The following is a 24,288-nucleotide window of genomic DNA, read 5'->3' as shown; positions in this document are numbered from 1 at the left end:
GACCAATCTCATTAATGAATATGGATGCTAAAATCTTAAATAAGATATTAGCAAAAAGACTTCAGAAAATCATCTCCAGGATAATACACTATGATCAAGTAGGATTTATTCCAGGAATGCAGGGCTGGTTTAATATTAGGAAAACTATTAGTATAATTGACTATATTAATAATCAAATTAATAAAAACCATATGATCATCTCAATAGATGCAGAAAAAGCATTTGATAAAATCCAACATCCATTCCTACTAAAAATGCTTGAGAGTATAGGAATAAATGGACTATTCCTCAAAATCATGAGGAGCATATATTTAAGACAGTCAGTAAGCATAATATGTAATGGAGATAAACTGGACCTTTCCCAGTAAGATCAGGAGTGAAACAAGGTTGCCCACTATCACCATTACTATTCAATATTGTATTAGAAATGCTAACCTTGCCAATAAGAATCAAGAAAGAGATTAAAGGAATAAGAGTAGGTAATGAGGAAATCAAACTGTCACTCTTTGCAGATGATATGATGGTATACTTAGAGAACCCCAGAGATTCCAATAAAAAGTTATTAGAAATAATTCACGATTTTAGCAAAGTTGTTGGATAAAAAATAAATCCACATAAATCCTCAGCATTTTTATACATCACCAACAAAATGCAACAGCAAGAGATACAAAGAGAAATTCCCTTCAAAACAAATGTCAAGAGTATAAAATATTTGGGAATCCATCTACCAAAGAAAAGTCAGGAATTATATGAGCAAAATTACAAAACACTTGCTACAAAAATAGTCAGATTTAGATAATTGGAAAGACATTTAGTGTTCGTGGATAGGCCCAGCGAATATAATAAAGATGACAATACTCCCCAAACTAATCTATTTATTTAGTGCTATACCAATCAAGAAACTATTTTAATGATCTAGAAAAAATAACAACAAAATTCATACAGAAGAATAAAAGGTCGAGAATTTCAAGGGAATTAATGAAAAAATGCCAGATGAAGGTGGTCTAGCTGTACCTGATCTAAAGCTATATTATAAAGCAGCAGTCACCAAAACCATTTGGTATTGGCTAAGAAATAGACTAGTCAATCACTGGAACAGATTAGGTACACAGGACAAAATAGCAATCTAGTGTTTGACAAACCCAAAGACACCAACATTTGGGATAAGAATTCATTTTTTGAAAAAAATTGTTGGGAAAACTGGAAATTAGTATGGCAGAAATTAGATATGGACCCATACTTAACATCATATACCAAGATAAGATCAAAATGGGTCCATGATTTAGGCATAAAGAATGAGATTATAAATAGATTAAAGGAACAGAGGATAGTCTACCTCTCTGACCTGTGGAGGAGGAAGGGGTTTATGACCAAAGGAGAACTAGAGATCATTATTGATCACAAAATAGAAGATTTTGATTACATCAAATTAAAAAGCTTTTGTTCAAACAAAACTAATGCAAACAAGATTAGAAGGGAAGTAACAAATTGGGAAAATATTTTTACAGTTAAAGGTTCTGATAAAGGCCTCATTTCCAAAATATATAGAGGACTGATCCTAATTTATAAGGAATCAAACCATTCTAAAATTGATAAATGATCAAAGGATATGAACAGACAATGTTCCGGTGATGAAATTGAAACTATTTCCACTCATATGAAAGAGTGTTCCAAATCTCTACTGCTCAGATAAATGCAAATTAAGACAACTCTGAGATACCGCTACACACCTGTCAGATTGGCTAAAATGACAGGAACTAATAATGATGAATGTTGGAGGGGCTGTGGGAAAACTGGGACACTGATGCATTGTTGTTGGAGTTGTGAAAGAATCCAGCCATTCTGGAGAGCAATTTGGAACTATGCCCAAAAAGTTATCAAACTATACATATCCTTTTATCCAGCAATGCTACTACTGGGCTTATATCCCAAAGAAATACTAAAGAAGGGAAAGAGACCTGTATGTGCCAAAATGTTTGTGGCAGCTCTTTTTGTAGTGACTAGAAACTGGAAAGTGAATGGATGTCCATCAATTGGAGAATGGTTGGGTAAATCATGGTATATGATGTTATGGAATAAAAGAAATGACCAGCAGAATGAATACAGAAAGGTTTGGAGAGACTTACATGAACTGATGCTGAGTGAAATGAGCAGAACCAGAAGATCACTATACACTTCAACAACAATACTGTATGAAAATATATTCTGATGGAAGTGGATATCTTCAATATAAAGAAGATTTAACTCACTTCCAGTTGATCAATGATGGACAGAAATAGCTACACCCAGAGAAGGAACACTGGGAATTGAATGTAAACTGTTAGCACTACTGTCTTTCTACCCAAGTTACTTATACCTTCGTAATCCAACTCTTAACATGCAACAAGAAAATTGGATTTACACATACATATTGTATCTAGGTTATATTGTAACACATTTAATATGTATAGGATTTTGTTTACAGATAAGGAAATGAAGCCTTGATAAAAAATAAAGTAATTTGAGCAAGTCCATACAATGCAAGCTGTAGAGATAGGATTTGAATATAATTCTCTTTACTCCTAGTCAAGAATTCTGTGTAAAGCACCAGTAGCGATCTAACTCATTTCTTTGGCTGTCCACTATCCATTTTATTGATTTATTTATTGTTGGGTAATTGTTGTGAAGTGACTTGCCTAGGGTCACACAGCTAGGAAGTGTTAAGGGTCTGAGGTCAGATTTGAACTCCTCCTGACTTTAGGGCTGGTGCTCACTGCATCACTAAGATGCCCCAAATTCCAGGCCTTTATCCACTACACCATCCAGCTGCCTCCCCCTTCCATATCCATATGAATGAAAAGGAATAAAAACATAAATCATTTAAAAGATTCAAAAATCACCATATTTTTGGTAGTGGTTGTTGTTTCTGATTCTTTGTTGGCAATAATAGATATCTTCTCAATTGCATGTCCCTTTGCTTATCTTTAAATATGTTCTTGTCACACAAGCACACCTATGGCTTACTGGAACACTACAATAACTCTGGAATCAGAGGATTGACAATGCTATTTACAACCAGTATGACCTCAGCTAGAGTCATACTGGGGATCCATGATCTTATTTTTAAAGCAAGGCCTAAAGATATCTAAGGTTATTTCTACTTCTAAATCTTATAATAGCATGCCAGGGAAAGGCAATCCTAAAGCATGTTAGGTGTGTAAGAGGAAAAATGCCTGGGGTTAAATAATGCTCTGGATAATCCATAAACCAGATACTTGAGGATTTACTATAGAGGGTGGGTAGCTTTCCCTGTCCAGTTTTTCCTGTGAATTTTATGAGTACATCTATCAATTTACAACTCTCTCTTTCTTGACAGGGCTTTTCACATAGCCTCCAAACAAGAGAAAAATACCACATCTCAATATAAAACACTTAATCCTCTTATTACAGATTTCTATAAACATTTTTTAGCATCCAAAACAAATAATCTTGATAAACTTTGAAGCTCACATTTATCCATCAGCAGCAAAATGTTTTCATCTATTTGATAAAATTTTATTGAATAGCAGATCATTTGATAGAATCAGAATGCAAATTGAAGAATGCTATTTTCATTTTCTTTAGAGTATGTGTCTGTGTGTATGCATTTCCCTTTTGGTCTTTCACAACATGACTAAAATGGGAGTATGCTTTACATGATTGTACACACATAATCCATGTCAAATTGCTTACTGCTTTAGGAAAAAGAGAAAGGGAGAAAAAAATTGGAACTCAGTTTTTTAAATGAATGTTAAAAATTGTCTATACATGTAATTGGAAAAAGATACTATTTTAAATGAAAAAATGAAATATTAAAATATTTCTTTAAATGTTTTAAAAATTATATTACAATTAAAAAATTGATCACAAGCAGTGTTCTTCAACTCAACATCATTGCCACAAGACCCTTGAACATTAGATATTACCTCTCAAACATTTATTATTTCTGATAAAAATTTCAAATTAAAAAAAAAAAGATTCTTTTTGTGGTAGGGAGTGACACAAAAAAGGAGGCAGAGGGAGGGGATGCTCTGAAAGACCAAACCTGCTTTAAACTTCCTTGCCAGCTGATAGATAGTGAGTGCTTATGTTACATAAAAGATAAACCCCAAGTTCCAATTTCACCTGCTGTGCCTGTCACAATTTAATTGGATATGATCTGATACAGTAATTCTCACTTTCCCAGCTCAGTCCTGCCCCTACATGTAATCTCACAATGCCCTTGAAACACACGGCTTAATAAATCAGCACTATTCAATGACAAAAAAAATAAAATACAAGCATACCAGTTAGAGAAAACAGGTCAGTGGAAAGCTAACACAATCCGTTCAAAGCAGCTTCTTACCAGCAGGCTCCCCACACATAGGCCCTTACCAAATGTTTTAGCTAAATGCAAAGACACAATAACTTTCAGCAGCCCTCCCTGCTGATAGCAGTAAGCTGTGACTAGATTCTTGCTTTCTAATGCATGTAACTGATAGTTATTGCTTGGAGTTTTATCTAATTTTTTTCTTGTTTAATTGTTTTAATTTTCTATTTATTTCACTAGACCAAGAGTAAATATTGAAAGTTTACTATTTCTATAATATTCCCTAAGTCAGGTACCTATATCCACATGTATAGGAAAACACATGTGTGTGTATGCTCACATACTATATTGAACAGAGTTGTAGAAGGAAGATTGGATTTGGAATCAGAAACTGGAATTCAGATAATGATTTTGACAATACCGAGACTGGACAAGTTACTGGGCCTCATTTTGGCCATCTGTAAAATAAGGGCATTGGACTAGATTTCTAAAACGCTCCCTTTCAGCCTTAAATCCTATACCCTCTAATTAGTTTTTGTAAGCTGCCATTTATTCTGCTTGACTACAGAGTAAGGACCAAATGTTAGATTTTGTTTTAAGAACAGAATAGCAATTTTCTAACTGGTATATGGAAATCACATCAAGTTCCATTACTAATCCTTTTAATGTGGTGGAGTTGCAAAAGTACTGAATTCAAAGACCAGATTTTGATCCTGAGCTCTATTATGTATTAGTTGTGTGTCCTTGTGAAAGATTAATTTCTCTGAGTCTCAGTTTCTTATGTAATTTTTGTTTTATGGACTGTTTAAGAGTAAAGAGATTTTTAAAAAAAATTATCATTATTCCCTACTTCATAAGATTATCCTAAGGGAAGTTCTTTATAAACTGAAAAAGGACTAGGCAAATGTAAAAATAAATTTATCAATATCATTTCATTATTTTTTATAAACATAAAATTTATGCATTTATGTACCATTATTATTATTTTACAGTAAGAAAACTTTGTCTAACATTAGAAAAAATGAGTGGCTATATTAACATTATCTAAGGCTATATTTTATTGAAAAACAAGGGCTTCTTTTCCATCTACTATAATGGATTACCCTGGATTGTTGTTAAAGGTATCAAACCAGCATGGTCCCATCAACTCCCAGAGCATACTGGGTCTAAAGTGTGTTAGTCTGAGCTATTGCCCTTGAAAGATAAATATTGGCACACTCAGCAGGAAGGCCCTGATGGTGCTCCTACTGCAGAGGTAAGGGGGGCTCTTTCTGGGCTTGAGAGGGTCCTCACCATATGGAGCTTCAGGAGCTGAAGTCGACACCTTGGCCTGCCTTTGCAAGGAAGCAAACAGTCAGCACATGTGGCAGAATGGGAATCACAGATGCAACCTGCTCCATGAGACCAATAGATTTCAACATAGGAGGTAGGGCTGGAAAAGCTTCTAACAACAACCTGAGAAATTACATGACCTCCAGGTGTGGACTTTGATACTGTGCTACTTCAGTCTGAGATTTAAAAAAATACAAAAAGGAGGGGAAAGTAAAAATCAAAAGAAGAGAAAGAAGTTTTTAAATTGTTTTAAAACTGTTTAATTTTTTTTTTTTTATCCATAAACACCATGGGCTTCAAATCAATGAATCATCATTAATTTACAATAGAGATTCTTAACCTGAGACCTATATTTTAAAAAATCGATAAATCTTTCAATATAATTGGTTTACTTTGTAATACTAAATATTTTGATTGGAGAAAGGGTCCACAGGTTTCACCGGACTAACAAAGGGGTGTGCCTTACCCACAGACACATAGCCATGTACAGACTAAGAACCTCTAGACTAAAGATGACTATTCACTTCCTTTTTATAAGCCCTTTGTTAGATCGGTGATTCCTATAGTGAATACACTTCCCCTTCCAATGCAAGCTGTAATTCCTCTCTAACTTATTAACCCAAGAATATCTCATATAAATATAACCATAAATTCTCTCAAAAGGATCTACCCATATCTAGAAATAATCTTTCTCTTTTAGTATTTCAGAGATAATTACACAATACTTGCATTATACATTTGTTAACCACTATATTTATTATATGGTAGTAGATAATTCAGTGCAGTCAGGAAACTGGAGTTCAATCTAACCTCAGACACTTACCAGCTGTATGACTCTGGACAGGTCATTTACCCTAAGTTTCTCATCTATAAAATGGGCTAGAGAAGGAACTGGCCAACCACTTTATTATCTCTGCCAAGAAAGCCCTAAATGGGATCAAAAAGAGTCTGACATGTAGAGACTGTATGGTGTAGTGGAGAGTGCTTTGGACAACGTCAGATGATCTCTATCTACCATTCATATTTGTATAACTATGGCAAGTTATTTACTTTCACTAATCCTGTTTGCTCACTTTGAAAGATGGGAAATACAGTACATGCAGTCTTCATTAAAGTGTTCTGAGGTTCTAAAAGCTTACCTTTCATAGAATGTCTGGAATGGTTAAGCACTATAAAAATACCAGCTCCATGAGGGGAAAGATTGTTTCATTTTTGGTTGTCTTTGTATCTTGGTGTTTATCACATAGTAGATACTAAATTGAATTGTGCTTAATTTTGCATGTAAAGGCACAGATATTATGCTTATCAAGTTTGCATAAAACACAAATTCAGGAGAGATTTCAAACATATTGGATAAAGAATATGCAAGACTCAAAGGGATATCACTGGTCTAAAACATTGAGCTAAATCTAATAAGATGAAATCCAATAGGGATAAATATCAAGTCTTACACTTGTGTGCAAAAAAAAAAAAAAAAATCACAAGAAAATACAAGATGGGAAAGGCATCAGATAGAAAATATCTGCTCCAAAATAAAACATCTGAGAAGGAATTAAACTGCATAAAAGTATAGAGGGAATAATCATTGTGATGGCATAGCTAAAAAAAAAGATTAATGTGATTTGGGGTTTCATTAAGAGAAGAAGAGTTTCTGGAAATAATATGTTCATAGTATTACCCTCCTTGGGAGTATAGTGTTCAGTTTAGGATATCATAGTAGAAGAGGAGAATTGAAAAACTTAAGACTATTCAGAAGAAGACCTTGGATCTATGACACATCAGGATTAGTTGAAGAAACTGTGCATGTTTTTCCAGGAGAAGAGAAGACTTTAAGTTCAACCATTTAAAGAGTTGCCCTTTGGAGAAGGAAATAAACTTGTTCTTTTATGCCACAGAAGGCAGAACCAGCAGTGATAGGTGGACCTCAATTTTGCTTTGATATCAGGAAAATCTTTCTGATAATTTGAGTTGTAAAGAAAAAGAAAGGATTGGCTGGAAAAATGATGGACTTTTCTCACTTGGAGATTTTCAAGTAGAGGCTGAATGACCATTTGTCAATTGTCCTTATATTTACAGGGGCAAATAGGTGGTAAAGTGGGTAGAGCTCAAGTCAGGAAGAATTAAATTAAAATCTGAACTCAGACACTTATTAGCTGTGTGGCCTTAGACAAGTCACTTAACCCTATTTGCTTCATTTTTCTCATTTGTAAAATGAGCTAGAGAAGAAAATGACAAAGTATTCCAATAATATCTTTGCCAAGAAAATCCCAAATGGAATCACTAAGAGTTGAACATGACTGAAATGACTGAACAACAACAGACAGATTATATACTGATAAATCCTTTCATGTATGAATTGAATTGGATGGCTGTTGCAATACCTCATAATTCTCAAAACCTATGCTGATTCTGTCACTATTATCTGGAGTTTGTCATAGCAATTGGTGAGTCAGGAAAAATAAAAAAAAAGTTTTCCCTTCATCTACAACAGTGACAGAAAGGGGGAAAGAACATGCTAAAATCATATGATTCTTAGATGGACTAAGCAATGATTTAATTGCTAGTTCTCTCAAAGTAGAATATTTATCTAATTGTTTGAAACTGAGACACATTATTACAGATATTCTTGTTATATGTGAAGGCAGAAATAATCAGGATATTGCAGTTTAATGGAAATATGGGTCACAAGGTCTTCTAAAAAAATCAAATAAAGGAATTGGAGTTGAGTTTATTAGATATCCAACCCATATGTCTGCTGACAAGGATAAAGAACTACAGAGGTTCTATAATGAACTCAATGGGATCCCAAATTAAGTCAACATTTGCCCTGATACTTAGGGACGTCAACACAAAAGTGGCCAAAGAGAAGGAGAAAACTCCATTAGGACATTTTGTTTAAGTAACATATAAAAGAGCCCAAAATTTTGTGGATAACTTGATATTTTGATTTCTGCAAAGTAAGAATACTTTCTCTATTTTAAACTTGCAGTAAATACAATTTTTTGTATATTTGTGGGGGTATCTTATTTTCATAAATTTTATTCTTTTATCTGTATACTTGATTTATTTTGAATATCCTAAATTTGAAAGTCAGGTCCTTGTAATTCAAATTCTTTTATGAGTATTTCACACTGTTTATACAAACACAGTCTAAAGCATTATAGGAAAGACTATTTTTCTAAAGACAGATGGAGGGACTACTTCAGTGGATCCAAATATTTCCTTTCTGTAGTAATGGAGCCTAGTTGTACCTAGCCACAAGAATGCCATTTATTGGTATAATGGACCCCTGATTATCAAATTAACCATTATAACAGTACAGACTTCACAGCTTAGATCACCTAAACTCAAAGGTAAACTTACAGTTTTATAAGTTAAATAGATTAACAAAAATGGGAGAACACCATAAGTAAAGTTGGTGTTATGTGAGCATGTGTCACATTTAAGACATGTCAGGAAAAAAATACCAACTATTTGCTGTCAGACCACAAAAAGCTGTATTTATTCCAACATATGTTAATCCAGTCATAAGTAGATTCTGATCTGATTCTGGAAGTTGTTTCGTTTTTCTGATTATGATTTCATTTATTCTTATTCTTTGATCTCTTAGAAGAGACAGACAGAGACAGAAAAATAGAAACAACACTGAAAAGGAGGAAAAAAAGGAGAGGAAGGAGGAGAGATGGAGAGGTAAAAAGAGTAAGAGAGGCAGGGAGAAAAAGAAGGGAAGTGGGGAGGAAGAGATCCATTCCTATATCAGCTATTGACAAAAAATTAACTGATTAGAAGAGAGGCCAATAAATCTTAATCAACCCTCATTATTTCAAAACTATTATGTGCTAGAAACTGTATTTCAAATAAGTAGAACACTAGAATTGTAATAATGAAGATTTGAGTGATAATATTGTTTCAGAGATTTACTACCTGTACTACCCTGGAGAAGAAGGTTTACCTGTTTCCTTATGTAAAATAGGGGTAAAAATATCACCTGTCTTATGGTTGTACTGTGAGCATCAAATGAAACAATATATCTAGAGATTGCTTTGCATGCCTTAAATTATTACATAAACATTAGTTCTTATTATTATTACTAAAAATAGAAATAATAAGGTAAGAATCCCTATCAAAAGATAAAGATGAAAAGATTTCATGAAATTACTAGATATCCAAGCTGACTTGTTGAAACAATTGTTAAAGGTAAAAGCATTCACTCTATCCATTATAACATTTCTTAGAGAAAATTAAGAGATCTGAAGAAATTGGCAAAGAGGAAGTTTGAAAAAGCAGGAGAGAGGAAGAAGGGATAGACAAGAAATTGCCTCAGCTGACAAATACTTGATCTCTTTGCCAGCTAGAGACAGAAAAACTATGTAAAATCATCTGCAAAATAATATCGAGTAAGATTATGGAAGATTACAATAAATATTGTTCCCATGGCAAACAGGAAGAGATGGAGAAAAAAAGGATAATGGGAATGGAAAAGAGGTTTGGTTGATGAAGGAAGAAAGAGATGGGGAGAAAGAAGAGAAGAAAGAAGAGAGATTGAGAAGAGGATAAGGGAGAAGGTGAGAGAGAGTAAGGGAAGGAGAAGGAAAAGAAGGGGAAAATGTTAGGGAAATAAGGAAGGTGAGAGAGAGAGAGAGAGAGAGAGAGAGAAACAATTCTGGGGAAATCTGAGTAATTATTATCAAAACACAAAGTATCAGGTAAGAATAAATAACAAAGTCACAAAGTCTTGTAGGAAAATGTCACTTGAAATGAGAAATCCTTTCATTTCCCACTAAAACATGAATTCCCAAATACTTTTCTACCAGCAATTTGCAAGTTATTTTTAAAAGTGCAAAGAAGAAGGAAAAAGTAACTCTTATCAGCTGTGAACATGACATTACAAACAGCAGAATTTTAGCTTTATCAAAACATTGGCCAGGGAACATAACATTTGGTTTTCCACAGAACTAGGAAATGATGTGTAGAATGTGACATACCAACAGCTTGCTGCTGGGAGAAACACCAATAACTCGCCAACAGCCACTCATAGAAGAGTCAAGGGTCCCACAACTAGCCATACTTTTGATTTAGAAATTTTGTGAAAAGATGTGATGGATTCAAAGAAATGTTTTCATTATGTCCCTATAGTATGAAAAGTAAAGCAATCTATTCATTAAATCTCTATTGTGTGCAAAGTAAACTATATTCACTAAATTCCTACTGTGTGCAAAATATACTCATTAAGTTCCAACAGTGCTGGGGAATACGAAGTTTAGATAATACAATTACTATGGCCTTACGAAACTTAAATAGAATAATTTAAAATAAAACAGGATTAAGGAGGAAATACTGTAAAGAGCACTGAGTGTAGAAGTTCTAAGATAAAATTCTGGTTTAATTATGTATTATTTATATGACTTTGGGCAAGCAATTCATATTTCTGGGGCATAGTTTCAACATTTGTAAAACTTAAGGTTTAAATTGGATTATCTCTAAAGTTTAATCTAGTTCAAAATTTATGAATCATAGCTACATTGTTATTGCTTCTTTATTAGTTCAGCAAAATGTTGGAAAACCATAATTATAATAAAAATACTTTCTATGTTCCAGGCACTGTGCTAAGCCGTTAGCATTTATTGCCTCATTTCATCTTCACCACAACTTTGGGAAATAGATATGTAATATTTTTCCCATTTTACAGATGAGGAAACTGAGGGAAGTAGTTATTAAGTGACTTGCCCAGGATCACTTGGCAAATAAACATCTGAGGTTACTTTTGAACTCAAATCTCCTTGACTCTAGACCCAATTCTCTATCCATTTGCCACCTGTCTGTCCCCTAAAAAGGAAGCATAAGAAATGGGAAGAGCAGGTTTTTATATAGTAATTTCATCTTTTTTAATTTTTTTATATATAAGGTTACTAAGACAGATCAGGAAACTGTCATAAACACAGAGAGAGTATGTAAGGCATTAGATTAAGTTATATCCTTGTGGACAAGACTGTGGGATGTGGGCTAAAGTAATATGATTAGGTGGCTTTGGAACTGATTATTAGTAAATGGAATGACAGCATTCTGAAGGAAAATTGCAGCAAAATGTTCTAGAGATTTGTTCTGTGTTTAACAATTTTATCAGTGATTTGAATGAAAGTAGATATAGAAGGCATGTTCCTTAAATGCAGGTGACACAAAGCTGGAAGATGCAATTAAGATACTGGATAAAAGAGTTAAGATCCAAAAAACCCCAAAACAAAAACATTTCACTGAGTTGGGACAATGGATAAAATATTGATAGAATTTGCTTTAATCTCACTGTATCTTATTGGTATGGGTTTGCCCTCTGATGTTGCAGATCTCTAGTGATCTGTACCTTCTTGTCCTATGTGCCTCTTGCCCAAAAAAGATATCCATACAATAACTTTCCTCCCAGGTCTCTCTTGATATTGCATAAATACCAATGGTGCACACAGACTGTCCATCTACTATCTTCAATCTTATTACATGATCAATCCTTCTATTCCTTTTCTTTCTAATGATACATTTCTAATGATATATGCTTTACATTTCTTTCCTTGCATAATCCTTCCTTTATACATTGTACATTGTAAATATTGTAGCCTATGCATACTTACTATGTACCTCTCTTATTTGTTTTCTTATTTTGGTTTCTTATTTGAATCACACCATAAATCCTTCAAAAATTGTGGAATTTTAAAATTCACAGAATTTTAGCATTGTCAGAAGAAGAATAGTGTTAGGTCTTTGATTTCATTTATGAACTCAGATCATTAAAAGATTGCTTTCCTCTTTCTTTTCAGTTTTGGGCCCAACATCAACAAAGCAGATATAATCTAGTTGGAAGTCAATGTGAAGCTCTTTCAACATGGTAAAATCTCCCACAAATTGTTCTCCATGAGCATAGACTCAACTACAATGGAAAAGAACATTGATTTAGAGTTGGAGGATCTGGGTTCAAATCCCAGCTTAGAGACACAATCTTTGGTGACCTTGAGAAAATTCATCAACATCTCTGGAACTCTGCTTCCTGTGTAGATGAGGGAGTTAGATTAGATGATCTCTAAGGTTCCTTCCAGTTTTAAATCTATGATCTCATGACTTGAGTTCAAATTCCAGTTCTACTATTTTCTGTCTTTGTCTAGGGTAAGAATTAATGAGGTCATACAATAAAACAGGCACACAAAATGCTCCATAAGAGACCCAAAGAATACTCAAGGTAGTGTTCCTTAGGACTCATGGCACCTGAATTTGGAGAAAAAGGAATGCCTCATCTCTGCTTGTTATTTTTGTCATGGAGTCACAGTGAATTTAACTTAGAATGTACTCCGGATATAATCTAACTCCGTCATTTTATAGATAAGAAATTCCTTTCACCTCCCTTTGCCTCAGTTCCCTTATTTGTAAAATGATTGGTCAATGAATGACTGAATAGTGACTCCAAAAAGGACCTAACCCCTGATCCACTATCCTAATTGATACATCCTTCCCACAGGGATAGGCTAAATAGAAGGGAAAACAGAAATAGTAAGTAAAATATATAAAAAAGTGGTAGGGCAGCTTGGGGCAACTGGTACTCATAAGTAAAATACTGGGGAAGAGGGAAAGGGGAAAAAGAAAGAGAAAAAAATAATTCAGGGTTAATAAGATAGCAGGAAATACAGAATTAGTAGTTTTAACTGTAAATGTGAATGGGATGAACTCTCCTATAAAGCAGAAGCAGATAGCAGACTGGATTAAAAGCCAGAATCCTTGTTTAAAGGATTTAAAGCATTTAAAGCGGGGCAATACAGAGTAAAAGTAAAAGGTTGGAGCAGAATCTACTATATTTCAGGTGAAGTAAAAAAAAGCAGAAGTAGCCATCCTGATCTCAGATCAAGCAATAACAAAAATTGACCTAATTAAAAGAGAGAAGGAAGGAAACTATATCTTGCTAATAATGAAAGCAATATCAATACTAAACATATATGCACCAAGTAGTATAGCATGGAAATTCCTAAGAGATCTGCAAGAAGAAATAGACAACAAAACTATAGTAGTGGGAGATCTCAACCTTGCTCTCAGAACTAGATAAATCAAACCACAAAACAAATAAGAAAGAAGTTGAAGAGGTAAAAAAAAAAATACTAGAAAACTTAGGTATGATAGGTCTTTGGAAACAATTGAATGGAGATAGAAAGGGGTACACTTTCTTCTCAGCAGTTCATGGAACCTATGCAAAAATTGACCATATATTAGGACATAAAGATCTCAAAATTAAATGCAGGAAGGCAGAAATAGTAAATGCATTTTTTTCAGATCATAATGCAATAAAAATTACATTCACTAAAAAGTCAAGGGAAAATAAATAAAAAAGTAATTGGAAACTAAATAATCTCATCCTAAAGAGTGAATGGGTGAAACAACAAATATCATAGGTGCAATTAATTATTTCATCCAAGAGAATGACAATAATGAAACGACATACCAAAATTTGTGGGATACAGCCAAAATGGTAATACAGGGAAATTTTGTATCTCTAGATGCTTATTTGCATAAAATAGAGAAAGAGAAGATCAATGAATTGGACTTGCAACTGAAAAAGAACAAATTAAAAACCCCCAATCAAATTTCAAACTTGAAATTCTAAAAATGAAAGGAGAGATCAATAAAATTGAAACTAAAAAACTATTGAATTAACAAATAAAACTACGAGTTGGTTTTATGAAAAAGCCAATAAAATAGATAAACATTTACTTAATTTGATTAGAAAAAAAGAAAGAGGAAAATCAAATTGTTAGTTTCAAAAATGAAAAGGGAGAACTTTCCACCAATGAAAAGGAAATTAGAGCAATAATTAGGAGTTATTTTGCCCAACTTTATATCAATAAATTTGAAAACTTAAGGGAAATGGAGGAATATTGACAAAAACATAGTTTTCCCAGATTAACAAAAGAGGAAATATATTACTTAAATTGTCCCATTTTAGAAAAAGAAATAGAACAAACTATTAATCAACTCCCTAAGAAAACAATCCCCAGGACCAGATGGATTTACATGTGAATTCTACCAAAATTTAAAGAGCAATCAACTCCAATACTACATAAACTATTTGAGTGAAGTACTCCTATTAAATTCCTTTTATGATACAGACATGATCTTGATACCTAAACCAGGTAGAATGAAAACAGAGAAAGAAAATTACAGACCAATCTCCCTAATGAATATTGATACAAAAATCTTAAATAAAATATTAGCAAAGAAATTATAGAAAATCATCTCCAGAATAATACACCATGACCAAGTAGGATTTATACCAGGAATGCTGGGCTGGTTCAACATTAAGAAAACTATTAGCATAATTGACTATATCAATAATGAAGTAAACAAAAACCACATGATTATCTCAATAGCTGCAGAAAAAGCATTTGATAAAATCCAACATCCATTCCTATTAAAAAACACTAGAGAGTAAGGAATAAATGGAGTTTTCCTTAAAATTATTAGTAACATCTATTTAAAACTATCAGCAACCATCATATATAATGGGAATAAACTAGAACCATTCCCAATAAGATCACAAGTGAAACAAGGTTGCCCACTGTCACCATTATTATTCAATATTGTATTAGAAATGTGTAGCTTTGGCAATAAGAGAAGAAAAAAAGATTAAAGGAATTACAGTAGGTAATGAGAAACCAAATTATCTTTCTTTGCAGATGGTATGATGGTATACTTAGAGAACCCCAGAGATTCTACTAAAAAGCTATTAGAAATAATTTGCAATTTTAGCAGAATTGCAGGATTAAAAATAAATCCACATAAATCATCAGCATTTTTATACATTACTAACAAAATTCAACAGTAAGAGATACAAAGAGAAATTCCATTTAAAATAACTGTCCATAGTATAAAATATTTGGGAATCTATCTGCCAAGCAAGGAAAAGTTAGGGACCATATAAGCAAACCTACCAAACACATCCCATGTAAATAAAGTCAGATCTAAACAACTGGAAAAATATTGAGTGTTCTTGGATAGGTCAGGTGAATATAATAAAGATGACAATACTCCCTAAACTAATCTATTTATTTAGTGCTATACCAATCAAACTCCCAAGAAACTATTTTACTGACCTAGAAAAAATAACAACAAAATTCATCTGGAAGAACATAAGATCAAGAATTTCAAGGGAATCAATTAAAAAAAAAAGTAAATGAAGGTAGCCTAAGTATACCAGATCTAAAACTATATTATAAAGCATTTGGCTAAGAAATAGAGTAGTCAATCAGTGGCATAGTTAGATTCACAGGGCAAAATAGTCAATGGCTATAGTTATCTAGTATTTGACAAATGCAAAGATCCCTGCTTTTGGGATAAGAAATCAGTATTTGACAAAATCTATTGAAAAACTGGAAACTACGATGGTAGAAACTAGACATTGACTCACATCTAATACCATATACTAAGATAAGGTCTAAATGGGTTCATGATCTAGATATAAAAATGATATTATAAACAAATCAGAAGAACATAGGATAGTTTACCTCTCAGATATGTGGAGGAAGAAGGAATTTATGATCAAAGAAGAACTAGAGAACATTACTGATCACAAAAAATATATTAAGTTAAATGTTTTTGTACAAACAAAACAAATTAAGACAAGATTAGAAGGGAAGCAATAAACTGGGAAAATATTTTTACAGTTAAAGAATTTGATAAATGCCTCATTTCCAAAATATAGAGAGAATCAACTCAAATTTATAAGAATTCAAGCCACTGTCCAATTGATAAAAAGTCAAAGGATATTAACAATTTTCAGATGAAAAAAATTGAAACTATTTCTAGTCATATGAAAAGGTGCTCCAAATCACTATTGATCAGAGAAATGCAAATTAAGATAACTCTGACATTCCACTATACATCTCTCAGATTGGCTAAGATGACATGAAAAGATTTTTTTTTATTTTTTATTTTTTTTTAATGATGAATGTTGGAGATGATGTGGGAAAACTGGGACACTGAGACATTGTTGGTGGAACTGTGAACAGATCCAACCATTCTGGAGAGCAATTTGGAACTATGCTCAAAAAGTTATCAAACTGTGCATACCCTTTGACCCAGCAATGTTTCTACTGGGATATTCCAAGAGATCTTAAAGGAGGGAAAGGGACCCAAATGTGCAAAAATGTTTGTGGCAGCCCTTTTTGTAGTGGCAAGAAACTGGAAACTGAATGGATGCCCATCAATTGGAGAATGGCTGAATAAATCATGGTATATGAATGTTATGGAATATTATTGTTGTGTAAGAAACAACCAACAGGATGGTTTCAGAGAGGCCTGGAGAGATTTACATGAATTGATACTGAGTGAAATGAGCAGAACCAAGAGATCATACAATAATCAATTCTGATCAATGGGACTCTCTTCAACAATGAGATGATTCAAAACAGTTCCAATTATTCAGTGATAAAGATAGCCATATACACCCAGAGAGAGCTGGGGGAACTAAATGTGGACCACAACATAGCATTTTCACTTTTTCTGTTGTTGTTTGCTTGCATTTTGTTTTCTTTCTCAGTTTTTTTTTTCCTTCTTGATCTGATTTTTCTTGTGCAACAAGATAACTATAACTATGTTTACATATATTGGATTTAATATATATTTTAACATATTTAACATGTATTGGACTACCTTCTATCTAGGGGAGGGGGTGGGAAGAGGAGGGGAAAATTTTCAACAGAAAGGGTTTCACAAGAGTCAATGCTGAAAAATTACCCATGTATATGTTTTGTAAATAAAAAACTTTAAAAAGGGAGGGGCAGCGAGGTGGTGCAGTGGATAGAGCACCAACCCTGAATTCAGGAGGACCTGAGTTCAAATCTGGTTTCAGACATTTAATACTTCCTACCATGTGACCTTGGGCAAGTCACTTAACCCCAATTGCTTCAGCAAAAAGAAGAGAAAAGAAAAGAAAAGAAATAAAAGAAAAAAAAAATAAGATCTATCCTTTCCACTCCCTCAAAGGTACTGAACATTTAATAACAAAGAACAATGGAGATAGAAATGCCATCATCTTGTCACTAATGTAAGTGGTAAGTCTTATTTTCTGCACAAAAAAAGAAAATAAAAGGAATAATACCACAGAGAAATCTTTTTAATGCTAGGAAAATCACCTCTTTTTGAGACAAAAATTTTGGATCAGGAATGATAATCATTACTAAGTAGACTATTCCAATACTCACCAAGGAAAAAGCAGTCAAAAAAATTTTAAGTGGTATATATTTCCTGCCACCATTAATTCATAAACATATTCCTAACAAGTGAATTCAATCTGCATTGATCAATTCTTTTGCATATTTCAAACTGTGGACATGTTATAATTGAATTACGAGTATTGCCAACTTACAAATGGCTCTGCTCCAAAAGTTCATTGCTTGGAATTTGGGATACATTTTCTCATAGTAATAATATTATCCATGGTGGTTAGATTCCTAGGCTAGACCACAAAAGCCTTTTTAACCTTTTAGAGAGAGAGAGGAAGATAGAAGAGGGTGGATGACAGGCAAGGCTTAAACTTTACTCTTATCAATATTGGCTCAAAGAGGGAAAAACTGTCCATAAACACTCAGTTGGATATAGAAATCTATCTTAATCTGTAATCAAGCAATCAGTGATAATGGAAGGCAGGAGGACTGATAAAAGAAGAGGTATATTGGGGAAGGTGTTGGTAAGGGAGGGAGTAAGAGAAAGGAAGGGATAAGCAAGAGAAAAATAGCATGGAGGGTAATGTGAAGTTAGTTATTCTAAGTATAAATATGAATGGATTGAAATCACCCATAAAAGAGAAGCAGGTTGCAGAATAGATTAAAAACCAGAATCCTACAAGATGCTATTTACCAAAAAATATATTTGAAGCAAATATATTTGAAGGAGATAAAAGTAAGGAGCTGGGCAAAATCTATTATGATTCAACTGAAGCAAAGAAAGTGTGGGTAGCAATCATGATCTCAGATAAAACAAAAGCAAAAATAGATCTAATTAAAAGAGACAAAGAAGGAAATTATATCTTGTTGAAAGTTACCACAGACATTGAAGTTATATCAATACTAAACATATATGCACCAAATAAAAAAGCACCTAAATTTCTGAAAAAAAAAGATGAATGAATTACATAAGCAAATAGATAATAAAATTATACTAGTGAATGACTTCAACTTTCCTCTCTCAGAATTAGATAGATCTAAGCAAAAAATAAAAATAAACAAGAAAGAAACTTAGTAGATGAATACAGTTCTGGAAAATTTACATATGATAGAACTCAGGAGAAAATTGAATGGAAATAGAAAGAAATGTGCCTTTTTTCTCAGCATACATGGTACCTACACACACACACCAAAAAAAAAAAAAAATTATCATGTATTAGGATAAAAAACCTCACGACTAAATGCACAAAGGCAGAAATAGTAAATGCATCCTTTTCAGATCATAATGCAATAAAAGTTATATTCAATAATGGACAGTGTAAAGAGAGATTAAGATTTAATTGAAAATCAAATAATTTTTTATCATAGTCTTTTATTTACAAGATATGGCTAATTTTTCAGCACTGACAATTACAAAACCTTTTGTTCCAATTTTTCCTCTCCTTTCCACTATCACTCCCCCAGATGGCAGGTAGACTAATACATGTTAAATATGTTAAAGTATTTGATAAATACAATATATGTATACATATTCATACATTATTTTGCTGCACAAGAAGAATCTGACTTTGAAATAATATACAATTAACTTGTGAAGGAAATAAAAAATGCAGGTGGACAAAAATAGAGGGATTGGGAATGCTATGTAGTGGTTCACACTCATTTTCCAGAGTTCTTTCGCTGAGTGTATCTGGTTCGATTCAGTATTGAACAAATGGAGCTAATTTGGTTCATCTCATTGTTGAAGAGAGCCTCCATCAGAATTGATCATCATATAGTATTGTTGTTGAAGTATATAATGATTTCCTGGTCCTGCTCGTTTCACTCAGTATCTTTCATGTAGTTCTCTCCAGGCCTTTCTGAAATCATCCTGCTGGTCATTTCTTACAGAACAATAATATTCCATAACATTCATATACCACAATTTATTCAGGCATTCTCCAATTGATGGGCATCCACTCAGTTTCCAGGGAAATCAACCTAATCCTAAAAAACAAGTGAGTCAAAGAGAAAATCACAGGAACATCGATAATTTCATTAAGAAAATGACAACAATGACACAAAATAGCAAAATTTATGAGATGACAAAGTGGTTACTTAGGGAGAAATTGATTATATCCATAAAACAGAGGAGATTCAGAAATATAAAGCACGCAACTTAAAAAAAAACTCAAAAAAGAACAAATTCAAAATCCTCAATTAAATACCAAATTGAAAATGCTGAAAAATCAAAAGATTTAAAAAATTGAAAATAAGAAAACCATTGATAAACTAATAAATAAAAATAGAATCTGGCTTTGTGAAAAAAAAGAAAATAGACAAAATATTGGTTAATTGATTTTTAAAAAGAGAACCAAAATAGTACTATCAAAAATTAAAAGGGTGAACTTACCACCAATGAAGAAGAAATTAAAGCAATAAGCAGGAGTTATTTTGCCAAATTACATCCCAATAAGTTTGATAATCTAATTGAAGTGAATGAATATTTACAAAATTATAAATTACACAGATTAATAGGAGAAGGAATAAAATGCTTAAATAAACCAATCTTAGAAAAAGGAATTGAACTGGTTGTCAATGAAATGCTTAAGAAAATTTCCCCAGTACCACATGGACTCTATCAAACATTTAAAGAAGAATTCATTTCAATTCGATATAGTATTTGGAAAAATATGCAAATAAAAAGTCCTAATGAATTCCTTTTACAATATAATTATCATGCTGATATCCAAACAAGGAAGAGCCAAAACAGAGAAGTACAAAAGGTCACTGAAGAAAATAATTCCTTAAATTGAGCAAGGAGAAACTAATGACTCCAGAAGATATCAAGATATGATTTAAAAAATCAAAAAAGTTTTTTTTTTGTTTTGTTTTGTTTTGTTTTTAAATAGAAGAAAAATATGAAATTTCTCACTAGAGAAACAACAGACCTAGAAAATAGACCCAGGATAGATAACATAAAAAATTACTGTAGTACCTGAAAGCCATGATTAAGGAGCAAAAAAGTACAGACAATATATTTCAAAAAATTATCAAAGCAAATTGCACTGTTATAATAGAACCAGAGGACAAAAAATATAAATGGGAAGAAACCCCCAAACACTACCTAAAAGATATCTCAAAATGAAAATTTCCAAGAACTTCACAATCAAATTTCAGAGTTCATAGATTAAAAAAAAAGTATTGCAAACAAGTCAAAAAGAAACAATTCAAATATCCTGGAGCTATAGTCAATATTATACAGGGTTTGGCATATTAAAACAGCACAAACTCATTTGTCTTTCAGATTTATGGATAAGAGAATAATTTAAGACCAAAGAAGACATAGAGCAAGACAAAGTATAAAACACATAATTTTGATCATATAAAATTTAAAAGGTTTTGCACAAACAAAACCAATGCAACAAAAATTATAAGGGAAGCAGAAAACTGGGGAATTTTTTTCAGAAAGTATTTCTTATAAAAGTGTAATTTTCAAATATATAGAGAACTGAGTCAAAATTCAAGCAAAACATTCAAAACTTCTGGGGAAATGGATGCAAGATGGCAAAGTGAAGAACTCAAGCTCTCCCAGTTGCCATGAAACTACATGAAACTAATCCTCTGAACATAGCCTCACAGAATAAAACTACTCCCAAGCTTCATAGATTGGAAAAATTTCAGAAATGATCAGTCTCACTAGGGTGAAAAGGGTGTTCAGCCCAGCTGAAAAGACTCTGGGAAAGCTGGTAAGAAGGTCTTAATCATAGCAAATCAGCAACTGAGGCCTTCAGTCCTGGCTTACTAGAAGAGTTTATCAGTGGGGCAGTCTGCAATCCCAGCTCAGAAGAAAGACTCTGGAAAACTAGGGTGTTTCTAAAAAGAGCAGGCAAAGCTACCCCTTGCAAACACAAGGGACCCCTGTGCTAAAAGCCAAGACTGAGAGCTACACAGGAAGCTTGGGATAGTGTCCCCTTTATTCCAGGAACAGAGCTCAACCTTAAAAGTTAAAAAAAAAAAAAAAGAAAGAGAGAGAGAGGAAATACCAAAACAAAAATAAAGAATATGAGCAAGAAACAGAAAAGAACCTTGATTATAGAATGATGATGGGGAAGATCAAAATACCAACTCAGATGAAGACAGAATGTCCACAGAAATGTCACAGAATGATATGAATTGGTCTGAAACTCAAAGAGGCTTCTTGGAAGTTCTCATAAAAGATTTTAAAAGACTAAGAGAAATAGAAGAAAAAAATGAGAGAAGAAGTGAGAGGTATGTAAGAGAAACTCAACAGCTTGGAATGCAGTTCCTTAAAAAAATATAATTGGCCAAATGCAAAAAAAAAAAAAAAAAAATCCACTGAAGAAAGCAACACCTTCAAAAGTAGAATTAAACCAAATGGAAAAAAGAGATACAAAAGCCAACTGAAGAAAATCAAACATTAAAAATTAGAATGGGGCAAATGGAAGCTAATGACTATGAGACATAAAGAATCAGTCAAACAAACTAAAAAGAATGAAAAAAATACAAGAAAATGTTAAATGTCTCATTAGAAAAACAGCCAACCTGAAAAACAGATCCAAAAGAGACAATATAAAAATAATTGGCCTACCCAAAGGCTACGACCAAAAAAAGAGCTTGGATAGCATTCTTCAAGATATCATCAAGGAAAAGTTACCTGGTGTTCTAGCAACAGAGGGGAAATACTCATTGAAAGAATCCATTGATCATCTGAGGAAAACCCCAAAAGGAACATAGGAGATAAGGTAGTTGGTGGGGATGGATAAAAAAAAGAACACTACTAAGAATAGGGTGGAAAGAGAATACAAAAGTATATACAGGGGAGAAAATAGAATGGAGGGAAACAGAATAAAGGAGCTGGTAATCATAACTGTAATAAAACATAAAATTTAAAACAGAACTGAATAGCAGAGTGGATTAAAAAACAAAATTCTACAATATGTTTTTGTTTGATTTTTTTTTTTTGTTGTTGTTGATAGTGTTTTTTTGTTTCTTTGTTTTGTTTTGTTTTTTTCATGAGGCAATTGAGATTAAGTGACTTGCCCAGGGTCACACAGCTAGGAAGTATTAAGTATCTGAGGCCAGATTTGAACTCAGGTCTTCCTGACTTCAGGGCTGGTACTTTATCCACTGAGTCACCTAGCTGTCCCTTATAATATGCTGTTAACAAGAAACACATTTGACATAGAAGAGACACATACAGAGTAAAGATAAAAGGCTGGAACAGAATTAATTATGTTTCAACTGAAGTAAAAAAAAAAAAAAGCACAGATAGCAATTCTGATCTCAGATAAAGCAAGAGTAAAATAGATTTTATTAAAAGATATAAGGAAGGAAAGTACTTTTGATAAAGGCTGCCATAAACAATGAAGTAGTAATGAGTATTAGTAGTAAATGTATATGTATCAAATGGTAGATCATTCAAATTTCTAGAGAATATATTATGTTAGTAGCAGAAAGAAATAGACAGCAAAATTATATTAATGGGGGGGCCTCAATCTTCCCCTTTCAGAATCAAACAAATCTAACCACAAAATAAAGAAAGAAACTAGGGAGGTTAAGAGAATCCTAGAAAAATTAGATATGATAGACCTCTGGAGAAAAATGAATAGAGACAAAAAGAAATATACCATTTCCTCAGCTTTACATTTTACAAAAAAATTGACTTTGCATTATGGCATAAAAAAATCTCATAATCAAATACAGAAAGGCAGAAATAGTAAATATTTCCTTTTCAGACAACAATGCAATAAAAATAATATTCCATAAAGGGTCAGGGAAAGATAGCCTAAAAACCAATTGAAAATGAAATAATCTAAATTCTAAAAACTATGTGGATCAACCGATAAATCACAGAAACAATCAATAATTTCATCTAAAAGAATGACAATAATGAGACAATATACCATAACCTATCGGACATAACCAAAGCAGTTACAAGAGGAAATTTTATATCTCTAAAAAGCTACATGAATAACATAGAGAAAAAAGAGATCAGTGAATCAGGCATGTAATTAAAAGAGCTAGAAAAAGAGCAAATTTAACCCCCCAATTAAATACCAAATTAGAAATTCTGAAACTCAAAGGAAAGATTAATAAAATTGAAACTTAAAAAAAAAAACAACTATTGAACTAATTCATAAAGTTAAGAGGTGGTTTTATGAAAAAAAATAGATAAACCTTTGGTTAACCTGATTAAAAGAAGGAATTTTTAAAAATCACCAGCATTAAAATTGTAAAAATTAAATATATGACCAATAAAAAAGAAATTTAAACAGTAATTAAGTGCTATTTGGCCCAACTGTATGGCAGCAAATTTGTCAATTTAACTGAAATGGATAAATATTTGCACAAATATAAATTATCTAGAGTAATAGAAGAGGAAATAAAATACTTAAATAGTCCCATTTTAGAAAAAGAAATTGAATAAGCCATTAATGA

At 32.6% G+C, this 24,288-nt stretch overlaps 1 protein-coding gene and 1 pseudogene across 1 annotated transcript in view; both read right to left on the bottom strand.

Moving 5' to 3' along the window:
• DISC1 (DISC1 scaffold protein) overlaps positions 1-24,288 on the bottom strand; it is a 491,977-nt gene that overhangs the window by 92,886 nt on the left and 374,803 nt on the right. The gene's annotated exons all lie outside the window — the stretch shown is intronic.
• On the bottom strand, positions 8,698-10,725 carry LOC141538695 (transmembrane protein 126A pseudogene; annotated as a pseudogene).

This window comes from Sminthopsis crassicaudata, chromosome 4 (genome assembly GCF_048593235.1).
Source record: "Sminthopsis crassicaudata isolate SCR6 chromosome 4, ASM4859323v1, whole genome shotgun sequence".
Classification (NCBI taxonomy): domain Eukaryota; kingdom Metazoa; phylum Chordata; class Mammalia; order Dasyuromorphia; family Dasyuridae; genus Sminthopsis; species Sminthopsis crassicaudata.
Note: the sequence above shows the minus strand (reverse complement) of the source record. Positions and strands in the feature narration are given on the sequence as shown.